The following is a 13,616-nucleotide window of genomic DNA, read 5'->3' as shown; positions in this document are numbered from 1 at the left end:
AAAATAACTTAATATATAAATCTGAATTTATTATACTATTATACATATGATAGCGAAAATATTTTTAGATATAAACAATAATTTAAACATAAACATGCTAATAATAATAAAATAATATAAAACTATATACTTTAATGGAATCTTAGAGAAGAAGAAAGAAAAACAACCACAACAAGGAGGAAGGAAGGGCCGGCGCGAGTGCGCAGCAAAGAGACGGCGGCGCAGCAATACTTGGTTCTGAAAAGATTTGTGACGTTTCTTGTTCAACAAGAAACGTTACTTGAAGAAGAAAGAAACAATTTTTGAGAGAAATGAAAGATGCCGCACAAAGGAGAGAGAGAGAAGAAAGCGCGAGTGAGAGAGAAGAGAGAGAAGTCACGTGAAGAGGAGAGAGAAATAAAGTGTAGGGTAAAAATTTGGGTTTTTAGGATATTTAAATAGAGGCTTTCCTTTTGGGCTTAGGAAAAGAGATTTTAATAATAAAACTTTGATGACTAATAAGATGGGCTCATTAGGACTTTAGTCATCAAATACTCTTTCCCTTTTTATCACTTTTGGGCTTTGATTCCATTAAGCTTCTTTTCAAAATACTTTTAATAATTAAACTCTTATTAAAACATGCTTAATTAAAAATTACAATTTTATTAAGCTATGAAAAATATTTTTAGTTGACTTTTAAAATAGTCAACCCTTTTTAAAAGTCAAATCATTTTCCAAACTCATTTGGATTTAAATATAACTACATAAATACTTAATATATTTATGAAAATTCTTTAAAATTGTGGGGGATTACAGTCTACCCCCCTTAAAAGAAGTTTCGTCCCGAAACTTAACACAAAACCCTCGTACTTTCAAAAGTTTGAACTACAACATTTCGAAAACTTTTGAAGAAAGGTAGTGCCTCTCGTGCACTTTCCCATTTTTAAAACACTTGTGTTACTTATGAACACTTTTCTTATGCGGAGACTCTACTTCTTTTGCACTAACATGTGCAAATTGCCCAACATAGGCATACATATGCATGAAAATCTCATAAAAATAGACAAAAGCGCGAAATTTATCGCATTCTACCCCCTTAAAGAAAACGAGTTACGCCCTCGTAACTCACCTCAAGGAATAGGTCTGGATACTTTTTCTTCATATCCTCTTCGGCTTCCCACGTTGCCTCTTCTGACTCGTGGTTAGACCAAAGAACTTTGACAATATGAACATCCTTGTTGCGCGTACTACGCACTTTCCTGTCGAGAATCTTGACAGGTCTTTCCTCATATGTGAGGCTACTATCTATCTGAACTCTTTCAGGTCTCAACACATGACGCTCTCAGGGATATAGCGCTTAAGTTGGGAATTGAATACATCATGCATCTTTTCAAATCCATTGGCAATGCCAACCTATAAGCTACTTTCCCAATGCGCTCCAAAATCTTATATGGGCCTACATATTTAGCACTTAGCTTGCCCTTTTTCCCAAATCTCATAACGCCTTAGTGGGTGATACTTTCAGAATACTTTATCACCTACACAAACTCATCTTCGCGCGTTTTAAATCTGCATAACTTTCTGCCTATCTTGCGCAGCTTGAATTCGAGCCTGAATCAATCTGACATTCTTGACGGTCTCCTCAATAAATTCAGTCCCCAAAACTATATTTCCTAAAGTCATTCCAGCAAATGGGACTTCTACACTTCCGTCCATATAATGCCTCAAAGGTGCCATCTTTATACTCGCATGGTAACTATTGTTGTAAGAAAACTCAATCAAATCTAATTGGTCCTCCCAACTTCCTTGAAAATCAATGCACAAGCTCTCAACATATCCTCCATAGTCTATTAGTCCTCTCAGTCTGACCATCGGTCGCAGGGTGAAAGGCGGTACTCATTTTCGTGTTGTCCCAAGGTTTAATTGGACCTTTTTCCAAAACTTAGATAGAAATCTAGAGTCACGATCCGAGATAATGTCCTTTGGAACCCCATGCAATCTCACTACATGCTTGATATAGGTCTTAGCGAGTTGCTTCTTTTCCATGTCTCCTTAATAGGTATGAACACGCGGACTTGGTCAGTCTATCCACAATAACCCAAATGGTATCATTTCCACTCTCGTTTGGGTAAGGCAGTCACAAAGTCCATAGAAATAGAATCCCACTTCCATCCAGGAACCTCTAACGATTGAACTTTCCCCATGGGTCTCTTATGGTCTATCTTCACTTTCTGACAGGTTAGACACTTAGACACATATTCAGCTACTTCTCGCTTCATGTTCGGCCACCAATAGATCACCTTAAGGTCTTTATACAACTTGTCACCCCCAGGGTGCACAGAATACGGAGTATTATGCCCTTCGTCCATAAGACGTCTCTTAAGGTCATTGCACTTCTGTGGTACACACCACCTCCCTTTAAACCTTAGACTCCCATCATCATGAATCTTGAAGTCTACTTCCTTACCTTGCTTCATTTTCTCCTTATCTTGTCTAGATGCTCATCCCGACTTGACCCTCAATAATCTCTGCGAAAACTGACACTTCCAAAGAAAGATTACTAAGTCTAGCCTACTTTCCCCAGGATTTAAAATTTCTAGGTTCAACCTTTGCATATCTCTACACAACTCCTCAGGGACTATCAAAGCTCAACTATGACTCGATTTCCTACTCAAGGCGTCAGCAACCACATTTGCTTTCCCCTCATGATACTGGATGTCTAATCGTAATCCTTAATCAACTTCACCATTCTTCTCTGCCTCATATTCAATCTTTTTGGTAAATATGTACTTCAGACTCTTATGGTCTGTAAATATCTTACAAGTTGCTCCATAAAGATAATGTCTCCAAATTTTCAATGCAAACACTATGGCAGCTAACTCTAGATCATGGGTAGGGTAATTAGCCTCATAAGGTTTCAATTGACGCGATGCATAAGCTATTACCTTACCATTCTGTTGCAACACACAACCCAAACCATTTTTCGAAGCATCACTATAACCTCAAATCCCTCATTCCATCAGGTAGGGTTAAAACAGGTGCAGTGGTTAAACGATCCTTCAAGATCTGAAAAGCTTCCTCACACTTCTCATTCCACTCAAACTTGGACTCCTTTTTCATCAAATTAGTCATAGGTCTTGCTATCTTGAGAAATCTCACATGAATCTCCTATAATAGCCAGCTAAACCCAAGAAACTCCTAATGTCTGACACACTCTTTGGAGTTGGCCACTCACTCACAGCTTGAATCTTAGCAGGATCTACTGAGACTCCTTCCTTGACACAAAATGACCCAAAATGCTACTTTCTCCAAACGAAACTCACACTTAGAGAATTGGCATATAGTGGTTCTTCTCAAAGTCTCCAAAATAATCCTCAAATGTTCATCATGCTCGGTTTCATTCCTCGAATATATCAAAATGTCATCAATGAAAACCACTACGAACTTATCAAAAAACTCATGAAAGATCCTATTCATCAAGTCCATAAATATAGCAGGAGCATTGGTTAACCCAAATGGCATTACAGTGAACTCGTAGTGACCATAACGCGTTCTAAAGGCAGTCTTAGGTACATCCTTATCGGCTACCCTCAATTGGTATATCCTGAACGTAAGTCGATCTTCGAGAACACACTCGCTCCATTCAGTGTCGAATAGGTCGTCTATTCTAGGAAAGGGTACTTGTTCTTGATGGTAACATTGTTCAACTCCCTATAGTCGATACATAACCTCATACTCCCATCCTTTTTCTTCACGAACATACAGGAGCTCCCAAGGCGATGCACTAGGTCTGATATAACCTTTATCCAAAAGTTCTTGCAATTGCGTCTTTAACTCACTCATCTCAGGAGGTGCCATTCTATAAGGTGCCTTGATATAGGTGCAGTTCCAGGAACTAAGTCTATGGTAAACTCAACGGCTATTGCAGGCGGCATACCTGAAATTTCACTCGGAAATACGTCCATAAACTCATTCACTATTGGAACATCCTCAAGTTTTAACTCAGCCTCCTTACTTACATCTTGAACGCTACAGAAGAATAGCTCACACCCCTTTCTCATCAACTTCTGCACTTGCATGGCAGAGATCACTCCAAACTTTTTGGTTTCCCAAATCGTCTATATGAGGTCAATTTTCCCGAAGGGTTTCTAATACTACCTTTTGAACTTCACAATCAATCCTGGCCTTTAATGACTCAACCAGTTCATCCCAAGAATCACATCTAAGTCTCCTAAGTTAAACTCGATTAAATCGGATGGAAAGACACTCCCTCCTATCTTCAAAGGTAAGTTCTTGAACAACTTCGTACACTTAATGACTTCCCTAGTAGGAATACTGATAGACAAGTCAATTAATTCATACTCTACAAACCCCGGACTCTTTAAGACAGAAGACGAAATAAAAGAATAGGTCGCCCCCGAATCAAATAACGTTTTAACGAAAATTGAATTAATAGAGAAATTACCAGTCACCACATCAGCGGATCTCTCTGCTTCGCTATGACTCATTGTAACAGCCCGCACTTCCGAGCTGCTAGCTAATCATACTTAACATTCACTAATCACAATCAATGCTTAATAACCTCGAATTAATAATTACTCGCAGCGGAAACATAAACCTTAAAACGAATCTGGACCTGTGGGTTATGGGCCCACAACAATATAACTTCACAACCAATAACAGATTACAATTTACTTTATCCCCAAAATAATAGAATATTAAATCTCTCACTAAGTACTTGAATACTTCCAAATACAACCTTTGAACTATTAAGTCTAATTATAACCTTGATATCCAAATCCTTCCTTTCATCCATTCTGAGCTTTCCACACACGAACCTGCAAGGTCACTAACAATGAACTCTGCCCCCACCAGGACAGGTTCCAAGAACAAAATCAGCGAAACTGAGTACACACTGTCCAACCATAAAATATTTTCAGTGACTTAAAAATGTATGTACAGATTTAAACTTATCTTATGAAACCATCGTAATCAAGATGTTACAAGACATTTGCAATTTAGATACATCGAAGTCATAAAGAAGTATATAACAAATATTTGAACATAGTTTGTAATGCTACTTCCATAGAACTAATACAATCTTTCGAAGTCAACTCTAACATACTTTACGTCAATAAATCTCTCTCACTTCTATGGATCATATACCAAAAATATTTAATCCATACGTATATCCTAGTTAACTCTTGCATATATTCCTAACAAAATTCTTAGTAAATCATTCCATAATTGACGCATAAATTCCATAACTTGAGTGCGCAAAACATCATTTCAAAAATTAAAGTTTGAAATAACTCTCCACGAAACCACTCGAATACTTAAATACAAATTCTATTTTCTTTCAGAAATTATATTATACTGGGGAAGAGAACACGAATAGAGTTGCCTTTCAGGCGAATTCTCTAAGCTTTATACAAGGGACGTCTCCCTCTTCCATTTTGTACTGCTTGCAAGACTTTTAGGTCATGACCCCACATAACGGAGCAATTTCCGCTCCGGAGCAATACCCGCTCTAGCACATAATGAGCAAACCTGCTCCACAAATGTTGTTCGTCACTGCTTTAGCAGCTTCTTCCCCCTCATAAAACAGAATCAGAAATTCATATTTTCGAAGATTCAGATTCATAAATGTCAAATTATCATAATAGAATCACTTTCGGGTATTAGATATACCCAATTTAAATTGCTTACATAATATTTTAGTAACTTGGTATAAATCATCCTTTATAAAAATTCTTTGGCTAAATCTCTTTCAATACCGACTTTACAGAAACTATGCTTCATTTTCGTAAAGGATTCTCCAAAACAAAACATTGCTTACCAAAAGGTCATGTCTCCAAATTAGAGTTTCTATTTTATATAAACTTTGTATCCAATACCCAAATGCTCTTTACGAAGAATAACCTTTCCATTCAATCTTATTTGGCAATTCATCAACTCACAAACATCCCCAACGTATATTTCCTATCTTTACAAATCCATTTCCAAGGATTCGGAATTCTCCAAGGACTACCCCTGAATAATGTGACATATCTTTTAGTCGAAGTTCTCTTTCTTCCCACAACACATTCATACAGCTTACTTATTACTTATAACTTTTTAGATGCACTCTAAATCTAATATCCCAATTGATATGTTGCTGGCTCCAATAGTATTATAAATTCTCAACATATAACCAAAGTTGTTCTTCCAGAGAATACCTAAAGGTACTTTTAAAGAATATAATTTAATCATAATCTGGATTTCTATTCCTCACAAACATATATCACAATATTTAGTTTATGAACTTAAAAACTCTTATTTCCCAAAGCCGAAGGACAAATTCCTCAAAATTTATATTGGAAAACTCCTTTCTTTGAAGACTTATATTATAGTCATAATGAGTCGCATCACAAACATCTATCAATAATTTACATACATAATCTAAGTTCATAATTTGTCTAATAGATATATCGATTATACTTGATATCTCACTCTAGAATCAAATCCAATTATAACTTACATGTGCCTGAAATAACTCATACGACTACTTTAGTGAATACATAAAACATAAAACATAACTTGTAGCCAATAAAACTTAATCTGCGATTTAGTTCTACCTTTGTCTTAAAACTCATAAACATGTATTTCAGAAACCATATAGTACACAAATCACATTTCTAATATAACATAAGTTTAACTTATGAAACATATCAAAATCAACTTATATAGTTTATATGATCAATCGAAACATCAATAATATATTTTGAAAGTGGAAGGACATATGTGTACCTCTATGCATCTTCAAACAACACTCGATAAATTATCCTCAAGAATTCAATATCCTCTTTATCCAAAATATACTCAAGTTCCACAATCATTCACCTCATAAGAACAATAATAATTAGTATCCATTGTAGAACAATTCAGATTAACCATCTTAACTTGATTATATATATTCCTAAACTCTTATATGAACTAATTATGACATTCGTATATAAACCCTTATTCTAATCGAACTCACATCATTGTCCTCACTTGCTAACTATAATAAACCGCATTTCTCTTAACAACTAATATAGTTTGCAAGTTCAAATTCTCCATCCCACACTCTAGTTTAACATGAGGGTTTACAAAACAATACCAATTTCTGAATTTACTTAGTTACCTAAAACAAAAATCAACAATTAATTTCATACTTTAACTTGAAATAAAAATGGAATTCAGATTATAGATTTCGGAAATAAAAAAAAATATAAGTTTCAATCTAATAATTGAGCAAAGTTTCAATCTTTAATATCAGCAACCCCAAATAATCCAATTTAAATCTCATAATCTGATTTTCCAACTCAATAACAATTTCAGTTATACTTATGAAAAATCAAAACTATTATAAATATATAAATCAGATTTGCTATTGATGAAGTAATAGTCAAAATGCTCAAAATTATACCTTTCTAAAGAAATCAGAACTGAAACTCAACAACAATTTACAAGAGCTGCGAAATAGGAACAGCAACAACAACATTCTGCAGTAACAGAGCAGAGGAGAGAGAAAACGATGGCAACAGCAGTACCTTCGACCACCGTTAGCGGCGGCGACGGCGGACCACCAACCAAACAACGACGGCAGCAACACCCTAGGACAATGGCGACAACTCGCCGGCAAAGAACACCGAAAACAGTAGCATCGACGGTGCCGAAATTTCGGTCAACACCGACGACAGCAGCACAGGCGCATGAGAGAGAAAATAACAGAGGAGAGAGAAAGAACAGGTGCGAGCAACAACAATGGTGATATTAAAGATTGAAGAGCATGAGCGCCAGATTCCGGCGAGGGTCACGAGCAGCCAGTCGAGGAGAGAGAAAATTCAGATTTAAGGAAGGAACCGTGAGGTTGAGAAGAATCTAGAATGATTTGGGTTTCTTCAATTCTTTGGGGATGAATTACCAGAATTGAGATTGATTTGCTAAAATATGTATGCTTTGAAAATCTGACTAAGTTTTTGGTGGTTTGACAACTCACAAATTTGTTCTACTTGGCTGCACCTCACTAAGGCACGAGGAGAGAGAAAAAATGGGTTCCTCTTTTCATCATTCATTTTTTTTTTTTTTTTAAGAAAACAAAAGGTTTTGTAATTTCATAATTAAGTTAGAATCCAACTTTGATCTTGATATTATAATTTCAAGAGTTCAATAAACTCAATAATCATTAAGCAGATTAAAAACCATTAGTTAAACTAATAATCATAATTACTATTTAAGAAAATTGCTTAAAATGTTGGACTGTTACACTCATCATGAACACTTTTCCCGCAGGCTTGTTCTGGGTAGGATTTTCATTAGCAGTAGGCCTACTATAGTTTCCTTGGTTATTCTGACCTCCAGGCTTAGGACCCTGGTTTCCTATCTGATTGGACCTTGATCTAGCCTGATTACCATTCCCCTGAGTCTTCAAATCCTTCCCGTGCTTGGAGAAGCACTCATACTCTCTATGACCCTTCTTCTGGCAATAGTTACAGGTCACTAAGTCTCCCTTGCATTCCCTCCCATGATGATTTTTGTTGCATTTCTTGCAATGGTAAACCCTATCAGGTCTCCCCTGACTACGGTTGTCCTGGTTGGTTCTTCCTTGGAAATTCCCATTTTCATTCCGGTTTTTCTTAAAATTACTTTGGTTTCCCCCAGTACTAACCTCTTTTCTCTTTTCACCAACAATCCCATTCTTCTTATCCCTTCTTGATTGCAACCCATAGATATGAGAAGCTCTCCCATACACCACATCTAAAGATGTAAAGGTTTCACCCCCTAATCCCAGCTGGATTTCATCAGTCAACCCTTGCTCAAACCTCTGAGCCTTAAGTTCCTCAGTAGCTACCACCTCAAGTGTAAACCTAGACAGGGTTATGAATTTATTGTAATATTCAGAGATGATCATACTATCCATCCTAAGGTTGATAAACTCTTGAGCTTTCTGTTTTCTCATGAAGGCGGGGTAAAACTTTCCTCTCAACACAACCACAAAGACTTCCCAATTAAATCCCTTAGCAGTACTCAATCTAGCCCCGTTTTCTCTCCACCACAAATCGGCCTCATCCTTTAGGTATAAAACAACCTGGCCTACTCTCATATTGGCAGGGCAATTCACTACTTCAAATAATTTCTCAAATTCCCTAATCTAGTTTTCTAGGAAGGTAGGGTCAGCTTGTCCCTTAAAATAAGGTGGTTTCACTTTGGCCAGTCTTTCGAGCATCTCTCCAGCAGTCTCTGGACGTTCAACCTTGTCCTGGTTCAGTTTTTCCGCCAAGAGGCGGATATCATCAGCTAGTTCAGTGTTGTTAGCCATTCTACTTCGGGACCTGAAAGTAATATAATTCTACTCAGGTTCCAGAAAACTTACATAGTCATCTAAGCAAGGCAACACTTGATTTGATCATTAAAGATCGCATCATCAACATACAATTTCACTAAGTTTCAATATGAAATGTTCTCTAATATACACATAATTGTTCACGTAAATCATTTTGTATCAACATGAAATGAATTGAGCAAGAAAATAAAATCACATAATGAAAATAAATAATAAAAAAAATATTTCCCATTACGTGCCCAAAATAAATTCTTAATCCTCCAATAAAATAAACTATATTTTTATTCTTCCATAGAAGGGAAAAAAAATAATGTGAAATAAAATAACACACTAGTATCTATATTTTTCCTAAAATGATAACTCTATAAAACACCTTTGTCTTGTTGGCACATATCCAACATTATTCTTATAACTAAAACCTTATGTATATCTATATGTATATATAAAAATAATAAATAAGTATATATAACCTATGGCACTACATTGCCATCCTTATCCTTGTCTTCCTTATATTGCTCAGGTATGAAGGTTTCATCACTAGCTTCATCCTCTTCATCATCCTCATAGTAATCGATGAACTTCCTCTGAATTTTAGATCTTGTAATAGGTATGGTGTCTTTGTCCTCTTCAGGGTCAGATTCAATCCTCATACATGCATCATAAATATCCTCCCTAGTAGTACCTCTAGCACGGTCCATCTCTATGATGACTTCATCATCCCTAGCAAATTCTTTCCTCAAAATACAACGCATTATCCAATGCAGTTCTTCATACTCCCTATGGTCAATGGGTGGATGACAGTCGTCGGCTTCATCGTCAGTCAGAACGATGGGGTTAAAATAGTTTCCTAGATTAGCAGCCATATTCGTAGAGCTACAACACAATAAACCAAAAGGTTTAGCACTCTTCCTGACGTGTTCCCACAAATAACAAGAGGTAAACAACAACAAAGGCATGTAAATATACACTTTGCAGGCAAGAATTATATACAATTAGCAGGAAGAATAATATTTATGCATCAATAGCAGGGAAATATAATAATAATGCATCATTACAAGAATAAATGATAATGTGCAGATTTGCAGGGAAGAAAAATAATAATGATGCTGAACTAACTTCCTGATGCAGACATATAATGTTTCTATCCTATATGCCCTTCTTATACTATCCATTCTCACAATGCAATACCATAATCCTTAAAGGCATGAAAAATAATGCAGACACTTTTATAAATAATATTACTCCAGTGCCTGAAAATAACTTTTCGAAATAAAAGAAATTTTCGGACCACCAGGTCACTCGAAAAAAAATCTTCACTCGAAATTTTATTTTTTTTTCGGACTCAGCACTTTTTCGAAATTTTTTTTTTTTTTTCGCCGAAAACTTAAAAGAATTTTCAAACCCCTAATTTTTCCGAAAAAAAAAAATTTCGGTGTTTATAAAAAGTTTCTGAAATCAAAACGTAGGAGCAATACTAAGGTTTCCTTCAAATAACCAATAAGCTAGGTACTTAATAAGCTAAAGTCACTTAATAAGCTAGTTAGTTAGGCGCCTATAAGTCTTAAACTAACCTAAAGCTCCCATATACCACTTTGTACACCCCGATAATTCTCTCTTTCTAGAAAATACTTTTATAATAAACCTTAGAGAATTACCCAGGCATTATCGCCCGTGTGATAACGTATCGGCTTACTCAGAATTTTGCAGCGGAAAACAACTTATTAAAAATCAACTTTATTAAAACTTATGAAACCAATAACAATTGTCAGAACTAAACACACCAACTTAAACTATTGTCTGAAAACATAACTCCTAGGAAAACAACTTAAATGGTTCTAGTAATACAAGAGCCTCTCCATTCCAGATTCCCCAATGATATGCATCTTCGAACCTGTAATGTCAATGTCGTCTCAACTCTGCTCCCCCGAAGGATCACCACAGGATCAATAGGCAAAGCATGATCACAAACACAGACAAGCACGTAATCAGCAAAGCTGAGTACTACATATCAGACATAAATAATCCTAAACATGATACTACAAAAATAACTTGCAGGAAAAAATAATAATATAAGTAAATAATAATAATCTGCAGACAACCTTTACTGAACTAAACTTAAACTAACTTTTTAACACTTAAATGGAATAGTTATTGGGACGAGTTGTCTTACCTACTAAGATGAAATGGGGGTGCGACTCCGCATTTCAGAGTGACCTGCGATATCGAGGAACCTTTGAAATAAAAGAGGGATGGTGATCAACCCATTCCTAGAAAAGCTATGGCACGCTCACCATAACCCCAACCCTTATGTCCAACTCTAGACGTGCACCAGTCTAAAGTCTATAACCTATTCTTGTTTCACTTTACGTTGAATACATTTTAAGAATTTCCTTAAAGTAATTTGTATTATTAAATCGTTATTTTATGTACATATATAAAAAGGGGTTATTTAGGAACTAACTTAGATCTCGTTAACATCTATTGTAGACTCCGATTTTGTAGACGAGGATTATCAAGAGCGCTAATACGTTCGTGAACTTAATTTTTAGGCACGCGTCACGAGGTAATCTCCGATGTCCATCTAAACATAGATCTCGTTAGCGTAAAACGAATTGATTACGTGATTATTATATGCCGATGAGATTTATAAGTATGGACTAATTATGAATTATCGACTTAATGCGGATTATGAATACGAATAACAAGTGGACAACGACTCTGGATTATGAATTATAAATAATGACTATGGACGATGTATGACAACGAGGTTTACTATAACGTTATTAAAATCGGTTAATGTTATTTAATAATGTTATGATTATTATTAATATATCATTATTATTATTATTATTATTATTATTATTATTATTATTATTATTATTACGATTATTATTATTATTATGATTATTATTGTTATTATTATTACTATATATCATTATGATTGTCATGAATATTATTATCGTTATTAATATTGAGATTTTATGAAAGTTGGAATTGGTAAGAACTTATGATAATGGAATGATTATGAATCTGAAGTGATAAATGGACTCAAGTGACAGTCGTGTTAGGAAATGAGTTATTGAAATCTCTATTAATGGATTGAGATTATGATGGATTGAATATGTTCACACTGGATTGAATAAGATGACGTAAATGTATATGTGAATTATGTGATGACGTGAATTAAAATATGTTAATCACGTAAAGTGAAATACCGGAGGGAAATGATGAACATGTTCCCCTGTATGAGTGGTTCAGCGGCCCCTACAGGTTTTCTGGTTACTATGCTGACTATTCTGTTACTGTCTTTCTTCTATCTTGTTGTGATCCAAGTAGAAGGGTGTGCACACTAAGGACTCTGTTATGGCCATTATGATTTTTCATAGGTGGTTACATGGTTTCGTCCCGGCCTACAAGTAGGTGGTTACAGGGTTTTGTCCCGGCCTACAATGTTGAAGTAGGTGGTTACAGGGTTTTGTCCCAGCCTACAATGTTGAAGTAAGTGGTTAGAGGGTTTCGTCCCGGCTTACTGGCGTTCTCTTTCCTCTCCTTGAATAACTGGGTTAATTAAATTAATGATATGTTATTCAGTGTTATGTGTATATGTGTTATGACTTCCAAAACTATTAATATACTATTTTACAAAGTATTTTCAACTTAAGTATTTTACGAGATGGAGTTGGAATTACTCAGTTTTTCTGATTTTTGGGAGCTCGTCTCTCTTGTCTCTTTTCAATGTATTTGTGCAGGTGGGTGATCGAGCGGGGGAACAGAAAGGGAGATCATTTAGAGTTGTCATCCACATAGCATATGATTAGCTTCCGCTGGAAACTCTGAACACTTAATTAATTAGTAATGTTTAATGAACAACTGCTTAGTTGTAATGATTAATGAATTTGAGTTGGTGTGTTATAACTTAGCCTTGCATTTATTTCCAAGGAGATAATTGCGGCGGTAGCACCACCTCGTCGAGTCGAACCCTCGTGGATTTACTTTCCCCCAAAACCTGAGTTTTATCGAATAAAGAAGGGTTCGGGTCGGCGAGGGTGTTACAATAAAACTATAAAATGACGGGAGATGATACACAATAGTATGCAAACGAAAGGAGAAAGTCTATACTATAAAAGTATATCTTATATTTCCTTTGAATCATTTATTGAAAACTTATTTCCACTTTCATTATAATTGATCACATTTATAAATATAATAGATTGTTGTGTTAACATTTCCTTTATCTACTCATAATTTTGAAAATCGTGATTCTTGGTTG

This window comes from Beta vulgaris, chromosome 1 (genome assembly GCF_026745355.1).
Source record: "Beta vulgaris subsp. vulgaris cultivar EL10 chromosome 1, EL10.2, whole genome shotgun sequence".
Taxonomy (NCBI): Eukaryota; Viridiplantae; Streptophyta; class Magnoliopsida; order Caryophyllales; family Amaranthaceae; genus Beta; species Beta vulgaris.
This window is presented reverse-complemented; position numbering follows the sequence as displayed.